We start from the raw sequence: 25,156 nt of genomic DNA, 5'->3' as shown, positions 1-25,156 counted from the left end.
GCTATCTATTTAGGTACCGTATTACACTAATACAGGCACAGCAGTAACGACAGATTTAGCTGAATTTAAATTGTAGGCCTAGTATTTAGGCCCTGGATGACAGGTATACGTTTACGGACAGAATTAGACTTGGAAATGCACGGTAGTGTGTGAAGTTATTGAGGATGACCCTATCCGCACCTTCAATCTAATATACCCTTTTATGGATAGATTTAAACTTGGCCTGATACAGCAGAAAACTACTGATTTAGGAAATTGCTAAGTTGGGAATTGTATTTCAACCCAGAACAAAAACTGTGCTTTGGCGGACACTAAATGAATTGACCAGCCACAGCAATAAACACAGATTTAGCTGAATATAAATTGTAAGCCTAGTATTTAGGCCCTGGATGACAGGTATACGTTTACGGACAGAATTAGACTTGGATATGCACGGTAGCGTGTGAAGTTATTGAGGATGACCCTATCCGCATCTTCAATCTAATATACCCTTTTATGGATAGATTTAAACTTGGCCTGATACAGCAGAAACTACTGATTTAGGGAATTGCTAAGTTGGGAATTGTATTTCAACCCAGAACAAAAACTGTCAGAAACCACCCTGATATAGTTTACTTTGCCCTCAAGTTTGCCCTCAGTCAAGATGGTGGATTATGTGTTTCCTGGTTGCCATCTCACTTCCTGTTCCTGTTCCTGTCAGAAACTACCCTGATATAGTTTACTTTGCCCTCAAGTTTGCCCTCAGTCAAGATGGTGGATTATGTGTTTCCTGGTTGCCATCTCACTTCCTGTTCCTTTTTAAACTGGCCAGACCTTCCTGTCTTTGCTGGAGTATTGTGTTTGGCTTTTAGTCCGCAATCCTCTTGCTGGAACTCACTGCTCCGTGTGTTCTGTGCCCTAGCGGTTCTCCCTGCTACCTCCTGTTGCTGACCCGAACTGTTCATGGACCTTCGTACCTGCTTGCTGCCTGCCCTGACCTTCTGCTCGTCTACCTTCCTGCCAGCTTGCCGCCTGCCCTGACTTCTGCTATCCTGACCTCGGTTCTCGTCTACAGACTCTGCCTCACCTGTGCGGAGCACAACAACGTGGGTTCTGCTACATCCGTATTATATATACTCTGATCCCAAGTCCTGGCCATCGGATTCCAGTTCTGTTGCACCAGTATCGTGACAAAAACTGTGCTTTGGCGGACACTAAATGAATTGACCAGCCACAGCAATAAACACAGATTTAGCTGAATATAAATTTTAGGCCTATTATTTAGGCGCTAGATGACAGGTATACGTTTACGGACAGAATTATACTTGGAAATGCACGGTAGCGTGTGAAGTTATTGAGGATGACACTATCCGCACCTTCAATCTAATATACCCTTTTATGGATCGATTTAAAGTAGGCCTAATACAGCAGAAACCACTGATTTAGGGAATTGCTAAGTTGGGAATTGTATTTCAACCCAGAACAAAAACTGTGCTTTGGCGGACACTAAATGAATTGACCAGCCACAGCAATAACCACAGATTTAGCTGAATAAAAATTTTAGGCCTATTATTTAGGCGCTGGGTGACAGGTATACGTTTACGGACAGAATTAAACTTGGATATGCACAGTAGCGTGTGTGTGAAGTTATTGAGGATGACACTATCCGCACCTTCAATCTAATATACCCTTTTATGGATAGATTTAAAGTAGGCCTGATACAGCAGAACCCACTGATTTAGGGAATTGCTAAGTTGGGAATTGTATTTCAACCCAGAACAAAAACTGTGCTTTGGCGGACACTAAATGAATTGACCAGCCACAGCAATAACCACAGATTTAGGCCTCATGCACACGACCGTTTTTTTTTAAGGTCCGCAAAAACGGGGTCCGTAGGTCCGTGATCCGTGACCGTTTTTTCACCCGTGGGTCTTCCTTGTTTTTTGGAGGATCCACGGACATGAAAAATGAAAAAAAAAATCGAAGTCAAGTTTGCCATTGAAATGATAGGAAAAAACGGACACTGATCACGGACACGGATCACAGACGCGGATGACAATCTTGTGTGCATCCGTGATTTTTCACGGACCCATTGACTTGAATTGGTCCGTGAACCCTTGGCCGTAAAAAAAATAGGACAGGTCATATTTTTTTCACGGCCAGGAAACACGGATCACGGATGCGGCTGCCAAACGGTGCATTTTCCGATTTTCCGGAAAACGGCACAACGGCCACGGCTGCACACAACGGTCATGTGCATGAGGCCTAAGCTGAATATCAATTTTAGGCCTATTATTTTGGCGCTGGGTGACAGGTATACGTTTACGGACAGAATTAAACTTGGAAATGCACGGTAGCGTGTGAAGTTATTGAGGATGACACTATCCGCACCTTCAATCTAATATACCCTTTTATGGATAGATTTAAAGTAGGCCTGATACAGCAGAAACCACTGATTTAGGGAATTGCTAAGTTGGGAATTGTATTTCCACCCAGAACAAAAATATATCCTTTGCCAGACAGCAGACAGTATTACAATTGGCTAGCCACAGCTGAAACACCAGATTTAGGGTACTGCTATTTTGGCAATTGTATTTCACCCCTCAATAAAATAGCAAGCACAGCCAAGCCCCTGATGTAGGATATAGCAAAAAAATAACACACTATTGATGGTTAAATGGACTTGGTGGCAGCTTGTGCTGGCGCACCACAAAACCGCCGATCACCCCAGAAAAATGTGACTGAAAAACGCTCTGGGCAGCCTAAAAACAGTGAGCAATTGAATAGCAGAAGATGAATGATTCACAGCTGTAGATCGATCACTTCATTAAGTGTTTTTGCTGAGTAAATCCCTGTCTAGAGCCTAATCTCGCCATAACAGCAGCAGCTGCATCCTCTCCCTACACTGATCAGAGCAGAGTGACGTGTGGCGCTATGTGACTCCAGCTTAAAAAAGAGGCTGGGTCACATGCTGCACTGGCCAATCACAGCCATGCCAATAGTAGGCATGGCTGTGATGGCCTCTTGGGGTAAGTAGTATGACGCTTGTTGATTGGCTGCTTTGCAGCCTTTCAAAAAGCGCCAAGAAAGCGCCGGACACCGAACCCGAACCCGGACTTTTATGAAAATGTTCGGGTTCGGGTCCATGCCACGGACACCCCAAAATTAGGTACGAACCCGAACTATACAGTTCGGGTTCGCTCATCCCTAGTTATATGTAGATAGATTTATGACTTGAAGGGCATTGACGTCAGTACCATTTAGTATTGTTGTAGTCGTCTCTTCTGGAAGAGTGGGTAGCTGTTGCCCCTGCGATGTTGAGGTCCTCTTTTCTTTGGATTTGCGTAGTCCCCTCCTTGACCTCCATCGTCGCTGGCCTCTGATAAAAAATCACCCTCACTCAAGCTCTGATCACTTGGCTCAGAGTGACCCCCAGTATTCCTTGTTGATGGATTCATGGCATTAGCCCTACCCTGACTCCGCATATTCCCTGCATGTTTCCACTTGAAAGACTGTTTATTTTCAAAATCATTTTTATCACGTTGGAATTTGGATTTCTTGCCCATGATAATTTCTTTATCATACTTATCCAATATATCCCTTAGTTTTATGTAATAATTCTCTACTTTAGTTTTTTCATGCAAGGCCAACTTTGTCTCCAAACCAACCAATCTCTGTTTTGTGTGGCGTAATAACTCTTTATCATGTTCAATAAGCATTCCCATAAGGATTTTGGAGCACTGGGATAAACCCTGTTCCCAAGTGCTCCTGAATTCAGGAGTGACCTCCCAAGCTGGAAATTTCTGCACCCTAAGGCCCCTAGGGATGATGCAGCATCTAACACATTCCTCCAAGCTCCTCACATTCCACCAAACTCTGGAAAAAAAATTATGTGCATCAGTAAGCTCACTGGTTAATGCCCTAAAATCACCACCATCTTCCAAATCACCACTCTCCTGAAAAATAGCAGACACCTGAGAATTCCAGGCTGCCTCTCTCTCCTCTACATGTACCGCCATAATGACAAACGACCATAAAAAGGTAAAGTGAAATATGGGAGTACCTCACCCAAGAAAACAGTGTGAAACCACACTGCTAGATAACAACCATATTATTCAAAGAACCGGGGCACATCAAAAATAGAATGAGAGTGCCGGCACACGGTATTAAATACACAATATAGCTCAAAAAAAGAATACCGAGATAAGAGCCGCACATCTAAAAAATATATCAAATTTATTTAAAGCAACAGACACAACAGGAATCAATTTAAAATCATTATATACAATAAATCAAGGCCATGTGAACCAATCATATACACATGACACCCTGGCTCACCATAACAACATAAACATGCCCCCACATAAATGAATATACTATGAATTAAAGTGCATGAAATCCATCAACAAAGATGGAGGACTAAAATACTTATCATTTGGATGACAGAGTGGGGGTATGCGTGGTGGTCAGGAAGAAAGCCCAACGCGTATCGCCAGGCTCTGCTGGCTTCCTCAGGGGTGCCTGTTCCTAAGTACCACATGGACTAATATATATACAGTACAGACCAAAAGTTTGGACACACCTTCTCATTCAAAGAGTTTTCTTTATTTTTATGACTATGAAAATTGTAGATTCACACTGAAGGCATCAAAACTATTAATTAACACATGTGGAATTATATACATAACAAACAAGTGTGAAACAACTGAAAATATGTCATATTCTAGGTTCTTCAAAGTATTCACCTTTTGCTTTGATTACTGCTTGATTACTGCTTGGCATTCTCTTGACGAGCTTCAAGAGGTAGTCCCCTGAAATGGTTTTCACTTCACAGGTGTGCCCTGTCAGGTTTAATAAGTGGGATTTCTTGCCTTATAGATGGGGTTGGGACCATCAGTGGCGTTGAGGAGAAGTCAGGTGGATACACAGCTGATAGTCCTACTGAATAGACTGTTAGAATTTGTATTATGGCAAGAAAAAAGCAGCTATGTAAAGAAAAACAAGTGGCCATCATTACTTTAGGAAATGAATGTCAGTCAGTCAGCCGAAAAATTGGGAAAACTTTGAAAGTAAGGGCTATTTGATCATGAAGGAGAGAGATGGGGTGCTGCACCAGATGACCTGGACTCCACAGTCACCAGACCTGAGCCCAATCGAGATGGTTTGGGGTGAGCTGGACCGCAGAGTGAAGGCAAAAGGGCCGACAAATGCTAAGCATCTCTGGAAACTCCTTCAAGACTGTTGGAAGACCATTTCAGGGGACTACCTCTTGAAGCACATCAAGAGAATGCCAAGAGTGTGGAAAGCAGTAATCCAAGCAAAAGGTGGCTACTTTGAAGAACCTAGAATATGACATATCTTCAGTTGTTTCACACTTGTTTGTTATGTATACAATTCCACATGTGTTAATTCATAGTTTTGATGCCTTCATAGTCATGAAAATAAAGAAAACTCTTTGAATGAGAAGGTGTGTCCAAACTTTTGGTCTGTACTGTATATGCATAATAATCAAGAGTATTCATTATCACCTGTGTCATAGGCGTTCCATGTGCTGTGTTAAGCTAATGACCCCCCCTCCCTTACCTACCCACCCTCTGGGGGGAAGGAGAGGAGGAGGAACAAGGAGAGGAAGGTATATACCTTTGATGGATCTCCGGCATGGCTACTGATGAACACCCAGAGCAGACGGCGACCGAAAGTGCCGTCTGCTCATGCGTGCAGCCGAGCCGGCGTGTCCTGCGTTCCAAATACCGGAAACCTCAGACCGCGCAGGCTCAGAAAATACTGACTGCGTGCCAATTGCCGGAAGCTACACATCCAGGTAGAAGCGCTATCTGCGCTTGCAAAGAATACCCTGTGGGCGAAGGGAGCAAAGGGAGAAAAAGAAAACGAGAACAGTATTTTTTTGTATTTTAATTTAATTAATCATGGCTACCAATTATGTGTATGGAATAAGTCATTATATTCTGATTGCTCGGGTTTTCCCATTGACTTCCATTATACTCGGGTGCTCGGTAGAGCACCCCAGCATCCCGATGTGTTCAGTAAGAGCACCCGAGCACTTTTAGGTCATGTGATATTTTTATAGAGCAGGTCGCTACAGACGTGGCAATAACTAATATGTATACTTTTTTTATTTATGTAAGTTTTACACAATGATATCATTTTTGAAACAAAGTACAGTAAATCATGTTTTAGTGTCTCCATAGTCTGAGAGCAATAGTTTTTTCAGTTTTTGGGCGATTGTCTTAGGGTATCATTTTTGCGGGATGGGATGACAGTTTGATTGGCACTATTTTGGGGTGCATATGACTTTTTGATCACTTGCTATTACACTTTTTGTGATGTAGGGTGACAAATTTTTTAAATAGATCAGGTTGTTACGGATGCGGCGATACAAAAGCATTTTTGAAACAAAAAAATCATGTTTTAGTGTCTCCATAGTCTGAGAGCCATAGTTGTTTTATTTTTTGGGTGATTGTCTTAGGTAGGAGCAAATTTTTTGCGGGATGAGGTGACGGTTAGATTGGTACTAGTTTGGGGGGCATACGCCTTTTTGATCGCTTGGTGTTGCACTTTAAGTGATGTAAGGTGACAAAAAATGTTTGTTTTTTTTAGCACAGCTTTTATTTTATTTTTTTGATGGTGTTCAACTGAGATTTTTATAGATCCGGCCGATATGGACGCTGAGATACCTAATATCTACTTTTCATTTTTTTTTCCTATTTTTATTTCACTTTTTTTTTTTTTTTTTGCTTGAAACTTTTAATTTCTTTCTGTAAAACTTTATTTTATATTTTATTTTATATTTTTTTTAACTTTTTTTTGTCACACTCTAAGACTTCAACATTTGGGGGGGTGATCCCCTTTGCAATGCATCACAATACTTCTGTATTGTGGTGCATTGGCTGTAAGTGTATTAGCAGTGTAATACACTTACAGCCTGCTTGCCTGTGAGATCCAGGGGGCTGGATCTCACAGGCTCTCTCGGAAGGCAGCCACGATGACCTAAGGAAGGCATCAGGCTGCCTTCCCTGCCATCGGGTCCCCATCACAGCAGCGCAGGGACCCGATGGCCGTGGTCAGTGCTGATCGCGGACATGCAAGGGTTAATGCGTCGGCATCGGTGATTTCACCGATGCCAGCGCATACAGCAGGGGTCCGGCTATCAGCAACTGCCGGACCCCTGCCGCAGATTGGGCGGGAGTAGCTCCTGCACCTGCCCGATCAGCGCGCTGTACATGTATGGAGCGGGGCATTAAGGGGTTAACATCTATGGTCCCCAATCCAAGTAGGACAGGAAGTGTCTCTTTATGAGGATCAAGCCCAACCTTTTTAGGAAGGCAAGTGGTCTTTGCATAGACAATGTCATGAGGCCTTGGGATAGGGGATGTTCCAGAGAAAGGCTGACCTATAATGGTGTTGCCCTTAATACTATAGTTTGAGAGGCTTGCCTGTCCATATCCGCATACCCCAGGCCATGCGTGGTTCACCCATTATAGAGGCAACTTTAGGTCTAGAAGAGAATTAAAAGCAGTAAGCTGTCTCTTCAGCAGTGTCTGTTGTGGAAGTTGAGATTTCCAAACACTGTTTAATTGGTTATTGGTTATGATTAAGAACTACAGTATCAAGTTGGAAATGTGTAGAGCGATCTTGCAGTACTGTACTTATTGTATGTGATTCTTTTTTAATGGACTTTATTAAATGATGATCAGAGACAGAGACACTGTGTGCTGGACTTCACCTATTTCCATTACGTTTTTCCTGGCTCCAAGTGTCCGTGTACCTGCATGTCCTGTGGCTGAGGAGTTGTCATTTTGTATGCTTTTTACATGACTGTTTAATTTCATTTTCTCTGAGACCCCAGGATGGGGAGAGGCTTTTGGAAGCTTTATTTTCTCTCTTGGAGGCAGCGATAAGACAGTCCTTTAAAAATCTTCTTCAGAGCCAAGTACCGTTACTGGATCTTTGTAACAGTAAATCAGAGTAGCCAGAGATGTTCAAGAAAGGGGTTATGAAATTCTTCTGCCAGCTCTTGAGCCTCAGGATTCTTGATGGGTATCGCCTGTATCAGGGCCTGTAGAGGAAACTCGAGCATCTTGTCTCAGTTAGAGGTAGCTAACAGGATATCTCAAGAGTGAAATATTTGCTTAAGAGATGCCAGTATGATAGACACGCATCTTTGGTTTTTGAGAGGGATTACAGGAAGTATTGCTTTTCTGACCTTTATAGAAACTGCAAGATGTATGTAAGTGGTAAAGTGGTCAGAGGACTGGTTGATAGTACAGGATCTTGGAGGTCATCAGATCATTCTACTTACACCTCTTGGGGAAGAGGAATCTAGGTCAGGATGTTATTTTGGTTTTCCTGGTTGAACCTGTCCCTGACCCAGGAGTAGACCCCTCTCTTGAAATTTGGAAAGAGATGATCCATAAAGAGGAGTTGGATTGGCAATCGAAGTGCTTGCCCTCAAAAGTACCTAGATCCAGATGGCTTAACACCTGAGTTCTATAAGACCTTTAAGAACGTTTTAGTTCCCCTCTTGACTGAGGTATTCAATGAGTGTCTATCCTGGGGCACCCTGCCAAAGTCAATAAGAAGGTCAGCCCTGATCATCCTGTCAAGTGGGTTTGTAGATTGGCTCAAGATTTTATATGCAGGAGCTGAGAGTCTACCACTTATGAATTGCTTGTCTGCTCATTTGAGGTGGGGTCTGGTGATCACCAGGGTTGTCCTTTGAGCCCTCTGTTATATGTGTTTGCGAATGACCCTTTCCTTAGGACCATTGGCAGTGGTCAGGATGGCTTGGTGCTCCCAGAAGCCACACTGAGGGTGGTAGTATATGCTGATGATGTCACTGTCTTTGTGTCCTCACGAGGGATAGCAAAATTGGTGATGTCGGAGGTAGATCGTTACTCAGAGTCATCTGGATCCAAAATTAACCTGGATAAGTGTAAGAGTCTGTGACTGGGAGGGGAAGATCCTGAGTTTGATCTCCTTGACACCCTTTCAGGGGGGGAATACCCCAAGCAAAACTGGGAAAGAAGGCTAATGATCGCCGCTCAGAAGGTGGACCAATGGAAGGGTTGACCCTAACGAAAAATGTAAACCTGATCAAAACTTACCTGCTTCCTTTGTAGTGTCAGCATCTTGCCAGAACATCTCTGTATTAAGGTCTACAGTTTGTTATTCCAACTGTTATGAGATAATAGGCTGAACCTAGTCAAGAGGGAGGTTACTTACCATACAAGGAGACTAGGAGGGTTGGATATGGTCAACCTGGTGGTATTCCTAGTGAATACTTTTATTAAGATCAACCTCACAAGCCTCTTGAAAGAGAAGGCTCCTCTGTGGGTATTCTCCTGTAGGGGATGGTTTGGGCTTTTCTTCCAGGAATGGGAGACAGGAAGGCAAATGAAGGATCTCTACACACTACATGGGCATCTTCCAGCTTATGCTGCTCTGGTTGTGAAGGTAATTCACCGGTGGGATCTGGAGGTGAGGGAGATCAGGACTCTGTCAAGGAAACTTCTTGACAAAAGAGTTCTGTCGACCCATTTCAAAAAGCCTCTGTTTTCAGGTTTTCGGGGGGGACTTTTTAATGTAAACTTAGGACGTTAGACCATATATATATATATATATATATATATATACAGTACAGACCAAAAGTTTGGACACACCTCATTCAAAGAGTTTTCTTTATTTTCATGACTGAAAATTGTAGATTCACACTCAAGGCATCAAAACTATGAATTAACACATGTGGAATTATATACATAACAAAAAAGTGTGAAACAACTGAAAATATGTCATATTTATAAATGGGGTTGGGACCATCAGTTGCGTTGTGGAGAAGTCAGGTGGATACACAGCTGATAGTCTTACTGAATAGACTGTTAGAATTTGTATTATGGCAAGAAAAAAGCAGCTAAGTAAAGAAAAACGAGTGGCCATCATTACTTTAAGAAATGAAGGTCAGTCAGTCCTGAAAAATTGGGAAAACTTTGAAACTGGCTCACATGCGGACCGCCCCAGGAAAGGAAGACCAAGAGTCACCTCTGCTGCGGAGGATAAGTTCATCCAAGTCACCAGCCTCAAAAATTGCAGGTTAACAGCAGCTCAGATTAGAGACCAGGTCAATTCCACACAGAGTTCTAGCAGCAGACACATCTCTACTGTAGAACAACTGTTAAGAGGAGACTGTGTGAATCAGGCCTTCATGGTAGAATATCTGCTAGGAAACCACTGCTAAGGACAGGCAACAAGCAGAAGAGACTTGTTTGGGCTAAAGAACACAAGGAATGGACATTAGACCAGTGGAAATCTGTGCTTTGGTCTGATGAGTCCAAATTTGAGATCTTTGGTTCCAACCACCTTGTCTTTGTGCGATGCAGAAAAGGTGAACGGATGGACTCTACATGCCTGGTTCCTATCGTGAAGCATGGAGTAGGAGGTGTGATGGTGTGGGGGTGCTTTGCTGGTGACACTGTTGGGGATTTATTCAAAATTGAAGGCATACTGAACCAGCATGGCTACCACAGCATCTTGCAGCGGCATGCTATTCTATCCGGTTTGCATTTAGTTGGACCATCATTTATTTTTCAACAGGACAATGACCCCAAACACACCTCCAGGCTGTGTAAGGGCTATTTGACCATGAAGTAGAGTGATGGGGTGCTGCACCAGATGACCTGGCCTCCACAGTCACCGGACCTGAACCCAATCAAGATGGTTTGGGGTGAGCTGAACCGCAGAGTGAAGGCAAAAGGGCCAACAAGTGCTAAGCATCTCTGGGAACTCCTTGAAGACTGTTGGAAGACCATTTCAGGTGACTACCTCTTGAAGCTCATCAAGAGAATGCCAAGAGTGTGCAAAGCAGTAATCAAAGCAAAAGGTGGCTACTTTGAAGAACCTAGAATATGACATATTTTCAGTTGTTTCACACTTTTTTGTTATGTATATAATTACACATGTGTTAATTCATAGTTTTGATGCCTTCAGTGTGAATCTACAATTTTCAGTCATGAAAATAAAGAAAACTCTTTGAATGAGAAGGTGTGTCCAAACTTTTGGTCTGTACTGTATATATATATATATATATATATATATATATATACATATTGTTACAGAGCTGAGATTCAGTCCTGTTTTGATATTTAAAGAGTCACTAAACTTTTGTATACATTTGTCTTAACCCTAACCTGTCCCTAGTGCCCTAATAACACTTTTTTGTAATATTGTTTATTAATGTATTTTGTATTTTTATTGCACTTTTTCCTACCTAAAGTGCATGTTTCGCTGTGCACTTAAAATCTACTTCTCTGTACACCGCTGACTACTCGGCAGAGTACGGAGTATAGAGTTGACATTTTTATCAATTGGGCCGCAGCGCAAGGGTGTTCGGGCAGAAGCACATATTGCTGCTCCTGCCTGTGCCCCCCGGAGGTTTACTAAATGCTGGCATAGCAAATGGGTACCCTGTAACCGTGTGCTATGCCCGGATTAGCTGAGGGAAGCAGGCTCCTTCTTCGCTAAGCTAAGAGCTGACATGCATCACTCATAGCTTAGGGAAGCAGAAGCCCGCTCCGCTCAGCTAATCCGGGCATAGCACATGGTTACAGGGTACCCATTTGCTATGCCACAATTTAGTAAACCTCCAAGGGGAATGGGCAACAGCAGCAATGTGCGCTCCTGCCCGTACTCACTGCTCTGTGGCCCCATTGATAAAATGTGTTCTCCGTAATCCGTACACCGCTGACAAGTCAGCGATGTACAGAGAAGTAGATTTTAAGCACATAGTGAAACATGTGCTTTTGGTAAGGAAAAGTATTTTATAAATGCTAAATACATTAATAAACTATATTACAAAAAGTATTATTAGGGCATTAGGGACATGTTAAGAAAAATTCATACAAAAGTTTAGTTACTCTTTAAATTAGACACATGGTTGAGTGAATAACTGCAATCTGCCACATGGCTACATAGTCATGATCCCATCCCTTCCTTTGCTGACATCATTTTTATTTCTTTTTCACAATTTTATTTGAATTTCAAACAATGCAATTAAATAAAAAACTACATAATTATATACTTTTCCCCCTAATATGCCTTACCATCCCTATTCATACCCAAACAACCCTCCACCTTGCGATGCGTCTCCAGTCGCCCCCCCCCCCCCCCCCCATCAATAGACAAAAAGAGGGGGGTGGTAATAGAGGCAGGAAAGCCTTACACCTTCCATTCTGCCCAGATTTTTATCCATTTCTTCTCAGTGTTTCTCTGTCTTTAAAGAATATTTTCATATCATTTGATCTTATTAACAAGGTTTAATCAAAAGTCTTGCCGAAAACATTTTAATCAATAGAATCTTTTTATATTTTGGACATCCCACCTTGGAGAGGTCACCTAGAACCCAGCATTCCGCTGTGGATGGAATCTCAACTTTTAATTCTCGGGTAATAAAATTATAAATTGCCCCCCAATATTGTTTCAACTCTGTACATGTCCAGAACGTATGCAAGTGATCCACCTCCGATGCATCACACTGTGGGCAGTTGGAAGTATCCCTTAGACCACATTTATTCAACCATAAAGGTGTGATATAAGTTATGAGAAACTAAACTTAAATTCCCCAATATATTGTCCCACTCTTCGAGACAAATTCCTGGAAAATCTATTTCCCCGGCCCTTTGTCCCGGAGAAACTTAACTTATTAAATCATGGTTTAAACAAAACTTTATAAAGTTGAGAAATCTAAAACTTCTGATCTGTATTTCCTATGAAGTGAATTAAAGGTGTAGAACTATCTATCTCAAAAATAACTTTTTTCTTTACACTCGCTAATGCTGAACGTAGTTGTAAATACCTAAACCAAGATAAATTCAATATATTTTCCCTTTGTGCTAACTCCAAAAACAAAATTATATTCCCATTCCCAACCACTTGTGCAACATAAAGGATATAGTTTTTTTGCCAATACTGATCACTAACCAGTTCATCTAGAACTTGCAGATGATAATTGTACCAAAGCGGGGTGCAGCAAAGAGAACCCTTTATACCCAGCCAATCTCTGATAGTACTCCAAGAGTAAATGAATAACTTCACGGCAGCTCTGTAATCCTTTTGAGACTTATTAGTTGACCGGATTCCCTTACCAAAGTTCTACAAAGTGGGCTGTTCTTCCATTCGCAAAAAAAACAAAAACAAAGCTGTACAGCTATAAAATATACCTTAAAACAGGGAAGATTAAACCCTTCCTGTTCCATTGGTTTATAGAAATGCTCCAATTTTAGCCTTACTCATTTTCTCTCCAAAATAAATAATTAATAATTCTCTCAATTAATTTAAAGAACTTATGCTCGATCCACACTAGGGAGCTCCTGAGGATATAAAGTACTTGGGGCAGAATCACCATTATTTAGTTTTTTATGTTCTTACAGTTATGTCTCTGTTTATATATCGAGGTCCCTAAACAGAGGGGAATATTGATTTTTTTCACTTTTATTTTATTAAATATAGCACAAAAAAACGCAGCATAAAAGCATCAGCGTTTTTTTTGTGTTTTTTTTAACTGTTTCCTATATACATATACTTTTCAGAGCATATTCACTATATACAATATTGGCCATTTTAGATAACAATAGCCAATTTATATATGCCGCATTTTTTACACTTTCTATAAGCCGCATTTCGCATATTATGTGTGTGCTCCAAACCACGGCTTGCAAAAAACTTTATCCTAATTGGACTCCACCCTGGAATTAATGGATCCCTCTTTATAAAGCTCTATTGCTGCCATTACTGCCTACCACTGAAGAAGGAGAAAGTCATGGTGTCTATTTGGGCAGTATTTGACAAGCAATACTAACTTTCAAGAAGTCCATGGCCATGGCTATTGTACATATCTAATGTACATCCAGCTCTAGAAATATTTGCCCAGTAAAGATGCGATCTAAATTGCTCTAGGATCTGGCGCTGGAATTTACTTCTGGTCACATGAGACATAGAATCTCTGAACACGCGAGATACAGAGCCGGCCTCCTCGATCACGTGGGACGCCAGCAAGACTCGCATAACTTACAGAGAACTTCATCCTTCACAGCGCAAATACTACGAGCGGTAAAGTAACCATAATAGCCACTTATGTACGCAATTATTATACTGCATAATACACGTTCGTAACAACTTACATCTGTTACAACATAGTGGTGATTCAAACTTTTATGCCTAAATATAAGAGAGACTTACCATTTTATCTTCATCAGTTTTACTCCAGCATGAGTTGGGGCAACTATTTATGAAATACCATCTATAGGATAAACAGTGACAGTGATACATACATGTTTATATTCTATGCCAATTGGACTCTATTTGTAACAGTCCTATATGTTTATAGTTAATTTTATTGTGTGGTTTAAAATTTTGTCTATTTTTAATAAATGTTGCACAATTTAATACCATCAATCCATCTGTGCAGCCACAGGTAGAGAGTGCCTAACAACATATCTCTTAGAATCACCATCTTGACTAGAGATATTCTATTGGCTCTCGATAGTGGAAGCCGGTGCCATATTGTTATTTTGGACCTCAATTTATTTATCAATGGCATAAGATTAAGCTGTAAAAAGTCTTGACTCCTTGGAGATATTACTATGCCTAGATATTTAAATGAATCAGAGATCTTAAGAGTATTTAGGGGCCCTTCTTGGGGAAGTTTGAGTCTATCTAAAGCAGGGGTGCACAACCTTTTCTGGTTGGGGGCCACGTTGTGAGCCTGAACTAATTCCAAGGGCCGAAAATAAAACTTAAAGGGGTATTACCAACTGAAATACTATTTTTATGGCATATTGAACACACAGTATATACCATAAATGTCTAGTTACACTTCCAGGACTCCCATCTAATGGGAAAATACATGAAAGATACATGTGAGCAGCCACAAGACATAGACATACATGTCTGTTACCAGATGGTTGGGGGCCGCACAGAATGGTATTGAGGGCCGCATGTGGCCCCCGGGCCGCAGGTTGTGCACCCCTGATCTAAAGTCATAAGGCTAGTTTTAGACCAATTTATATCAAGTCCCAAGACTTCCCCAAAAAGAGTTGACCGTTTGAATAATATTTGGAAGTATAATATTTGTATATTGTATATAAAATAATATATCATCGACATAAAAGGAGATACGATCTTCAACTCCTAACACCACAAAGCCTTCAATCTGAGAGTCTTGTCTAACCCTGGCTGCGAGAGGCTCAATATAGATATCAAATAAGAGCGGAGAAAGAGGTCATCCCTGCCTGGTACCTCTTTCCAAAAAAATACTCCTTTTAAGAAAAACATTTATATTCAACCTCGCACTAGGGGATCTATACAAAAGCTTAATCATTTTAATAATTCTAGTGCCAAATACCATCTTCTGTAGCACTCTCCAGAGGAATCTCCAGTCCACCCTATCAAAGGCCTTAGAGGCATCTAGAGAAAGGATGGACCCGGAGACCCCATCCGAGACTGTATATTGGCCAAGAGGCGGTGAAAATTATAGTGAGTACTCTTATTAGGAATAAAACCATTTTGATCCGGATGTATAATTGACAAGATAACCTTAGAGAGCCTTGTGGCAAGAATCCTTGAAAGAAGCTTGACATCAGTATTGAGAAGAGAGATAGGTCTATAGGACCCTATATCCAGAGGATCCTTACCCTCTTTCAATATTACTATTATGACAGCCTCTGTCATTGATTCTGGAAGTACTCCATCCTCCAGTGACTTAGTGAATACCTTCAGGAGACAGGGAAGGATAACCTCCCTATACTTGTGATAGAATTCATATGGGAATCCATCAGGTCCTGGAGAAGAATTCCCTGAGCAAGCCTTTATTGCATCTTCCAGCTCCTGAAGTGAAAGATCCGCCTCAAGGGATACTCTTTGAATATCTGTAAGGACTGGTAAAGAAATAGGATCCAAATATGAATCTATGGCTTCATCTGGAAGAGTATTATTAGATTTATATAATTAACAAATGTTTCCTTTATATAATCCTGATCATCAGTAATCTTACCCTCAGGAGACCGAATACTAAAAATCTCATTTTTTTTCCGTGCCTGGTTAGAGATCACCCTAGCCAACATTTTCCCGGGGCCCCCTGATTCACAAAAATATTTTTGTCCTCTAAAGAAAAGCCTCTGCTGGGCCTTATCCAGGAGAAAATCAGAATAGGCTCAACTTGTCTCCTGCATAATTCCCCTATTTTCTGTTTCATTCCTAGAAAACTCCTCCATTCCAGCCAGTGCTGCTTCCTCCAAATCCCTGTCTTTCCTAGTGTAACATTTTCTCAAATTGCAAATGTTACAAATGAAGACTCCCTCATAAAGGCCTTGAATGCACCCACACCAAATGGGTCTTCACTGAACCATAATTTCTATCCCACAAAGAACTAATCTCATATTTTATCAACTCATGATTATCCATTATGGAAATCCAGTGGGGATTCAGTCTAAAGGGGGGCATTACATTAAGATTATTTTCAGCCATAGATAACTCTACCCAAACATATCTGTGGTCTTATAAAGACCTTGCCTCATATTTCATCAATTTAATATAATTCAAATATTTTTTATTTATCAGGGCCAAATCTTTCCTGGATATAGAATTTCCAGATTTAGATACACAGGAATAGGCTCTTTTCCCCTTCGCCAAGAATCCCTATACATCCTCAAATCCTGATTCCTGACAGAAACGTGCCAATGATGATCCCTGAACAGAAGTATAAATATTGCCTACCAGGGATATCCTAAACGTCTCTGGGTTAATGACTCAATTAAAGTCCCCATTTACTATGGAAGGACATTTAGGCCACTGATCCATAAATGCTAGTAAACAATTAAGTATATAAAGAGAGAAAGGAGGAGGCCAAGGGCCAAATACAGAACCTCCCAGCAAGCTTTCAATAGAGAAAAACATATCTCCCCTGTTTATCAATCGAGGAGGCCAAACATACAAAATCAATCTGCTTATGAATTAATACTGTCACTCCTCTAGAGTAATTAGTATAAGTAGAGTGGTAAGTCTGTGTGGCCCGTCTCCCACTAAGGGGGGGGGGGGATCATGCCCTGGGTAAAATGTGTCTCCACTAAACTAAGAATCGCAGGTAGGTGTCTCCAAACCAGGTCTGTGACCGCCTGTCTTTTTAACCTGTCACCCAGTCCACGGACATTCCAAGTTAGTATTCTAACTGACATCGTTCAAGCTGTAAATTCCCCCTAACCATATTTCCTGCCACCTTACCTCCAACAGGAGACGCATCGCAACCCACCCCAAAAAACCCCTCCCCAAATTTCTTGATCCACCACATTCCTGAAGCAGATCTCTAAACTAAGGCCTCCACCCACCCATCAATCCTCCCCGTAATAACTATATATAATTCTGGTCAAGCCAGTCTACCACAAGGTCAGGTGTGTCTAAAAAAAATTGTATAATTATTTAAAATTATACGCAATTTTGCGGAGTAAACAAATTAATACTTTATGTCCTTTTTCTGGAGACGTTTTTTAACTTCCGTATAACTCAGTCTTTTATCTTGAATATCCTTAGAAAAATCAGGAAAAAATGGCAATCTGTTCCTGTTATATAACATAGGGGGGCACTCCCTAGCCCTCCTCAGAATCATGTTCCGATCTCTTTAAAGTAAAATCTTGGACAGGAGTATCCGTGGTTGCCTTCCAGGGATTGGTTTACCCCCTGGGACTCGATGCGCTCTTTCCACATAAAATAATGGAGAGAAATGCTACCTTGCCAACCTCTCCAATATTAAGTCCTTTATCATCTCACCAGGATTATCCCCCTCCATGCCCTCTGGTAGACCAATAATTCTCACATTAGATCATCTCGATCTATCTTCCAATTCCACAACCTTTTTTTTTTTTAGTTATTGGCCTCTATTCTCATCGTGGGGATTTCATTTTTTATTTTTCAAAGATTTTATTTATTTTATTTTTCATTCAAATACATTTAAAGTCCCCATTTACTATGGAAGGACATTTAGGCCACTGATCCATAAATGCTAGTAAACAATTAAGTATATAATGAGAGAAAGGAGGAGGCCAAGGACCAAATACAGGACCTCCCAGCAAGCTTTCCATAGAGAAAAACATATCTCCCCTGTTTATCAATCGAGGAGGCCAAACATACAAAATCAATCTGCTTATGAATTAATACTGTCACTCCTCTAGAGTAATTAGTATAAGTAGAGTGGTAAGTCTGTGTGGCCCGTCTCCCACTAAGGGGAGGGATCATGCCCTGGGTAAAATGTGTCTCCACTAAACTAAGAATCGCAAGTAGGTGTCTCCAAACCAGGTCTGTGACCGCCTGTCTTTTTAACCTGTCACCCAGTCCACGGACATTCCAAGTTAGTATTCTAACTGACATCGTTCAAGCTGTAAATTCCCCCTAACCATATTTCCTGCCACCTTACCTCCAACAGGAGACGCATCGCAACCCACCCCAAAAACTCTATTTTCATCATGGGGATTTCATTTTTTGTTTTTCAAAGATTTTATTTATTTTATTTTTCATTCACATACATTTTTAATAATAGTGAAGGTAACATATGACAGTATGTAGATATGTAGACCAATGTTTCAAAAAGCAGAAGAAACTACATTATAACATCATTACAGTAGTTATAGTTAGCCATAAGCATATATCTGTAATATTCGGTTGGTGGGTAAATCAGTTGTTATATAGTTACCTGGGAAAAGGTAGGAAAGGTAAGGAGGGGGAAGGGGTAAGGGGGGAGGAGAGCGGGAACAATAACAGAAAACAGCAACACAACTTGTGCCGGGGATCAGCAGAGCAGTAATAATAAAATTAAATAAACATTTAAGTAGAGCCAAATATGTGTCAAGGTGTGTCAATTTGGGTATACTTTCAGCCATTTACTCCAATATTTCAAATAAGAATCATAAGAACCTCTACAAGACGCCATTGTGCCTTCCATTAAGCAATTGTAGCCTATTCTACGAAATATATTTTGGAGGGTAGGAACTTGAGTGGAATGCCAATAGCTATTAAAATCTTTACTGCTGTGAGTACATGAAATATAATGACCCTGTCTATTCTTGGGAAATCATCGATCCCTATTAGCAATAATCAGAGCGCTGGATTTCTGGGTATGAAATAACCTAAGATCTTGTTCAGTAATGATAATGTACTATCCCAGATATTAATAAGGGCTTCACAATCCCAAAAAATTTGTTTAATGTCACCTAGAATTTTCCCACATCTTCCCAATATATCTGAGATAAGCATTGGGGTGTCATATACCATCTGTATAACATTTTACGTGTAGATTCAAGATGATTTGCTGCTGTAAATACTATATGCCAAATGTGATCTTCAGTAGGTAGATCCAGTTCAGATGTCCATTTCACCAACCCCGATACTTTATCTGTAGAATTATGTTCTAAAAGTAGTTTATACATTTTTGATAAACCTTTAGTTCGGTCAGATGCGCCAAAAAATACCTCTTAAAAGCTGAAGTAGCATTTTTCGGGGCTTGTGAAAGGGTACACAAAAAAGGATCGTAGTTGTAACTATGTAATGACCGGTGTCACGCACAGGGAGGAAAACAGGGAAAGCCCTGCCCAAGGGAGAGGGAAAGGTGGTGACCCCTAACTCACCTTGCAGGCTGGCACCTGACTGCCCTGACATCCCTAGACGGGTTCCTCACCCGTGCGGCGATCACGTGCCTAAACCCTGGCTTTCCCTGAAATGAGCCCTAGATAGTGAACGGGCCGGTGGGATCGCTAGTCCGCACCACTGCACTAAGAGGGAAACACCAGGGAGAGGACAGACAAATACAGACAAACACATACACCCAGGTGGACGACCACAGCAGTCCACAAAGGTTCAACAGGGATCCGGAGGGTAGCGTTCTGAAACAACAATCAGAGAACGCAGCAACACAGCTCCAGTGGGTCAGGATAGATGTCCAGGCAGGAAGCTCTATCTCTGGCAACCAGAGAAGTGGGAGAGGGGAATATAAGGAGGTTTGGGAGTGCTGGACAAGGAACAGCTGAGGAGAAGGAGCTACGGATCCCTGAGTGAGCCAAAAGGGTTTGCAAAGCAAACCCAGAAAGCTACCATAAGGAAAACAGCCCTATCTTAAATAGAGCGTGCAGCCAACCGCTGCGACTTCCTGACCCCCGGTATAACGGAGTCAGGCGTGGTTCTCGATACCCTCGTGACAGTACCCCCCTCTCTACGAGGGGCCTCCGGACACTCAGGACCAGGTCTCTCAGGATGAGAGGCATGAAAAACCCGAACTAACCTGTCGGCGTTTACCTCAGTCGCAGGAACCCACATTCTTTCCTCGGGACCGTAACCTCTCCAATGCACCAGATATTGAAGAGAGCGGCGGACCCGACGAGAATTAACAATTTTGGATATCTGAAATTCTAGATTACCATCCACGACAACAGGAGGGGGTGGCAGCGGTGATGGTTCTAGAGGTGGAACATATTTTTTGAGTAACGACTTATGAAAAACATTATGAATTTTAAAAGTCTGAGGTAACTCCAGGCGAAAAGCCACGGGGTTGATGATGGCTACAATTTTGTAAGGGCCAATAAACCTAGGACCCAGTTTCCAAGAGGGAACCTTCAATTTAATATTCCTAGTAGACAACCACACATAGTCATTCACTCCTAGGTCCGGACCTGGCGACCGTCTCTTATCAGCCATGCATTTGTATTTACCTCCCATATTTTTCAAGTTAGCTTGCACCTTCTGCCATACCGATGAAAGAGATGACGAAAAACGTTCCTCTTCGGGAACCCCAGAAGACCCCCCCTCTTTGAAAGTACAGAATTGGGGATGAAAACCATATGCACCAAGAAATGGTGACTTGCCAGTGGATTCCTGACGACGATTATTTATGGCAAACTCAGCTAACGGTAAATATGATGACCACAACTCTTGGTTTTCAGACACAAAACATCTTAGATATGTTTCTAGGTTTTGGTTGGTACGCTCAGTCTGTCCATTCGACTGAGGATGGAAAGCTGAGGAAAAGGACAAGTGTACACCCAAACGGGAACAAAAAGCTTTCCAAAATTTAGAAATAAACTGGGTACCCCGATCCGAAACAACATCGGAGGGGACCCCGTGAAGCTTCACGATTTCACTGACAAATACCTGAGCAAGAGTCTTAGCATTAGGTAGTGCGGGTAATGCAATGAAGTGTACCATTTTGCTAAACCTGTCCACTACTACCAAAATAACTGTTTTACCCGCAGACAAAGGTAAGTCAGTGATAAAATCCATTGACAGATGTGTCCACGGTCTATTGGGAATGATGAGTGGTAATAGAGACCCTGCAGGACGTGTATGTGAAACTTTTGCGCGCGCACAGGTAGAACAAGAAGACACAAAATACAATACATCCTGACGCAACCTTGGCCACCAAAAACGACGAGACAATAGCTCCAAGGTTGCTTTACTACCCGGGTGCCCAGCAAGTGCCGAATTATGATGTTCCTTTAATAATTCGAAACGTAGGTTCAACGGTACAAACAATTTCTCTGAGGGGCAAGAGACCGGGGCGTCCCCCTGGGCCTCTAACACCTTCCCCTCCAAAACAGAGTGTACCGCAGAGACAACCACTCCTCTTTGTAGAATGGGCACCGGATCACTCACATTACCCCCTCCAGGGAAACAACGAGATAGTGCATCAGCCTTGGTGTTCTTTGCCCCAGGACGATAGGTAATCACAAAGTTAAACCTGGTAAAAAATAGCGACCACCTAGCCTGTCTAGGGGTGAGACGCTTAGCTGATTCGAGGTACAGGAGATTTTTGTGGTCCGTAATCACAGTGACGGGGTGGACTGCCCCCTCTAAGAAGTGACGCCACTCCTCAAACGCAAGTTTAATAGCTAATAGTTCCCTATTGCCAATATCGTAGTTCTTTTCTGCTGCAGATAGTTTTTTAGAAAAGAAAGCACAAGGACGCCATTTGCCAGGAGACGGACCCTGAGACAGCACCGCCCCCACTCCCACCTCTGACGCATCGACTTCAACAATAAAAGGCTGGGAGACATCAGGTTGGACTAGTACAGGTGCTGAGGTAAACCTCTCTTTTAGAGAGGAAAAAGCAACTTTAGCGGCGTCAGACCATTTAGAAAAATCAGTCCCCTTCCTAGTCATGTCAGTAAGCGGTTTTACAATGAGTGAATAATTTTTAATGAATTTCCTATAGAAATTCGCGAAGCCCAAGAACCGTTGTAGAGCTTTGAGGTTCTCAGGAAGATCCCAATCTAAAATTGCCTGGACCTTCCTAGGATCCATACGGAAACCAGAAGCAGATAAAAAATAATCTAGGAATTGTATCTCCTGAACGGCGAAGACACATTTTTCAATTTTAGCATATAATTCATTCGTCCGTAGGACCTGCAGTACTTGTCTAACATGCGCCTCATGTGTTCTCAGATCAGACGAATAAATTAAAATATCATCTAGGTATATTACCACAAACCTGCCGATTAGATGACTAAAAATGTCATTAACGAAATGTTGAAAGACGGCAGGAGCATTGGTCAGACCGAAAGGCATAACTAGATTTTCATAATGCCCCTCAGGGGTGTTAAACGCTGTCTTCCACTCATCCCCCTCCTTAATACGAATCAGATTGTAGGCCCCCCTAAGATCAAGTTTGGAGAACCACCTAGCACCCGCAATCTGATTAAACAGGTCAGGAATGAGAGGAAGAGGGTATGGGTCTCGGATGGTTATCCGATTTAATTCGCGAAAATCTAAGCAAGGACGCAGGCCCCCATCTTTCTTTTTAACGAAGAAAAACCCTGCAGCCACGGGTGAAGAAGAGGGTCTGATGTGTCCCTTAGCCAAGCTCTCGGAGATATAATCTTTCATGGCTTGTCTCTCTGGACCCGAAAGATTATATAACCTGGTCTTGGGTAATTTTGCGCCGGGAATAAGGTTAACCGGGCAATCATAAGGACGATGAGGTGGTAACTTCTGACAACCCTTTTCAGAAAAAACATCCTCAAAATCCGAAATAAATGTAGGTAGGGTAGTTATGGAGGCGACTAAGCAATTGCTATTTAAGCAATTTTCTCTGCACTGCTCACTCCACTCCAATATCTCCCTGGCCTGCCAATCCACTACTGGATTGTGCGCTACCAACCAGGGAAGACCCAGCACTACCGGAGTGGGAAGCCCCTCCAGAACATAACCTGAAAGCATCTCGTTATGGTGGTCCCCTACCCGAAGGTGTAAATTATGAACAATGTGGGTGAGGTTTCTCTGAGACAGGGGAGCAGAATCAATAGCGAATATGGGAATGGGTCTCTGTAACGTACAGAGAGACAAACCCAAAGTGCGGGCAAAATGGGCATCTATCAAATTTACCCCTGCTCCACTGTCTAGAAAGAAAGAAATAGTCTCCGTCTTATCACCAAAAATAATAACCGCTGGCAACACAAATTGCGATGTACGTATGGAGGAAACGTATACCCCCCGGCTGACATCCTCCACCCAGCCTGGGGTTAGTAGTTTTTCCGACGGTCTTTTGTTTCTGAGGAAAGAAGGACAGACATTAATGAAATGGCCCCTCTCCCCACAGAAAAAACAAACCCCACGCCTACGGCGAACCTCAGGAGGGCGGACCTGACGAGTAGTACCTCCTAGCTGCATAGGCTCGTCTAAGTCCGTACAGACTAACTGCTGCTTGGGAGGGGTTACCAATTTCTCTGATTCTTTCAACCTGTCCCTAAGGCGTCTCTCTATACGGATAGAAAGGGACATAACCGCATCAAGGGAAAAGGGGGTCTCATATAATGCAAGCGCATCCTTAACCCTTTCGGATAACCCAGAGCAGAACTGACTCCTGAGAGCCGGGTCGTTCCATTGGGTATCCGTAGCCCACCTACGGAAGTCAGAGCAATACTCCTCTACCGGCCGCTCTCCTTGTAAGAGTCTCCGTAATCTTGATTCAGCCAGTGCGACTCGGTCAGGGTCGTCATATATGAGACCCAAGGCCCCGAAAAACTCATCCACTGACCGAAGAGCCTGGGAATCAGTAGGTAAAGAGAACGCCCAGGACTGAGGGTCCCCCTGCAGCAGGGAAATAACAACCCCCACCCGCTGATCTTCATTACCAGAGGAGTAAGGGCGCAGTTTAAAATATAACTTACAGGCCTCACGGAATGTCAAAAACTTGTCCCTTCCCCCAGAAAATCTGTCAGGGAGAGGGACCTTGGGTTCCGCAACAACCTGGTTACCAGTAGCAACCGCTGGGCTTGCGGTCAGTTGTAATTGCTGCTGTTGCTGGAGGATCGACGCCTTCAATCCTACCACCTCCAAAGACAGGCCATGAAACTGTTCGGACAGAGCAGCAATTTGATCCATACTGGATTCTAAGTAGGTAAAAAAAATTTTTTTTTTTTACCTACACAAAATAAGGGCCAGAGATAATGTAATGACCGGTGTCACGCACAGGGAGGAAAACAGGGAAAGCCCTGCCCAAGGGAGAGGGAAAGGTGGTGACCCCTAACTCACCTTGCGGCTGGCACCTGACTGCCCTGACATCCCTAGACGGGTTCCTCACCCGTGCGGCGATCACGTGCCTAAACCCTGGCTTTCCCTGAAATGAGCCCTAGATAGTGAACGGGCCGGTGGGATCGCTAGTCCGCACCACTGCACTAAGAGGGAAACACCAGGGAGAGGACGGACAAATACAGACAAACACATACACCCAGGTGGACGACCACAGCAGTCCACAAAGGTTCAACAGGGATCCGGAGGGTAGCGTTCTGAAACAACAATCAGAGAACGCAGCAACACAGCTCCAGTGGGTCAGGATAGATGTCCAGGCAGGAAGCTCTATCTCTGGCAACCAGAGAAGTGGGAGAGGGGAATATAAGGAGGTTTGGGAGTGCTGGACAAGGAACAGCTGAGGAGAAGGAGCTACGGATCCCTGAGTGAGCCAAAAGGGTTTGCAAAGCAAACCCAGAAAGCTACCATAAGGAAAACAGCCCTATCTTAAATAGAGCGTGCAGCCAACCGCTGCGACTTCCTGACCCCGGGTATAACGGAGTCAGGCGTGGTTCTCGATACCCTCGTGACAAACTATTTATAAAACTCTTTATTGGTAGGATCTTGT

This window comes from Bufo gargarizans, chromosome 2 (genome assembly GCF_014858855.1).
Source record: "Bufo gargarizans isolate SCDJY-AF-19 chromosome 2, ASM1485885v1, whole genome shotgun sequence".
Lineage (NCBI taxonomy): Eukaryota > Metazoa > Chordata > Amphibia > Anura > Bufonidae > Bufo > Bufo gargarizans.
The sequence above is the reverse complement of the archived record's forward strand: the minus strand, read 5'-3'. Positions refer to the sequence as shown.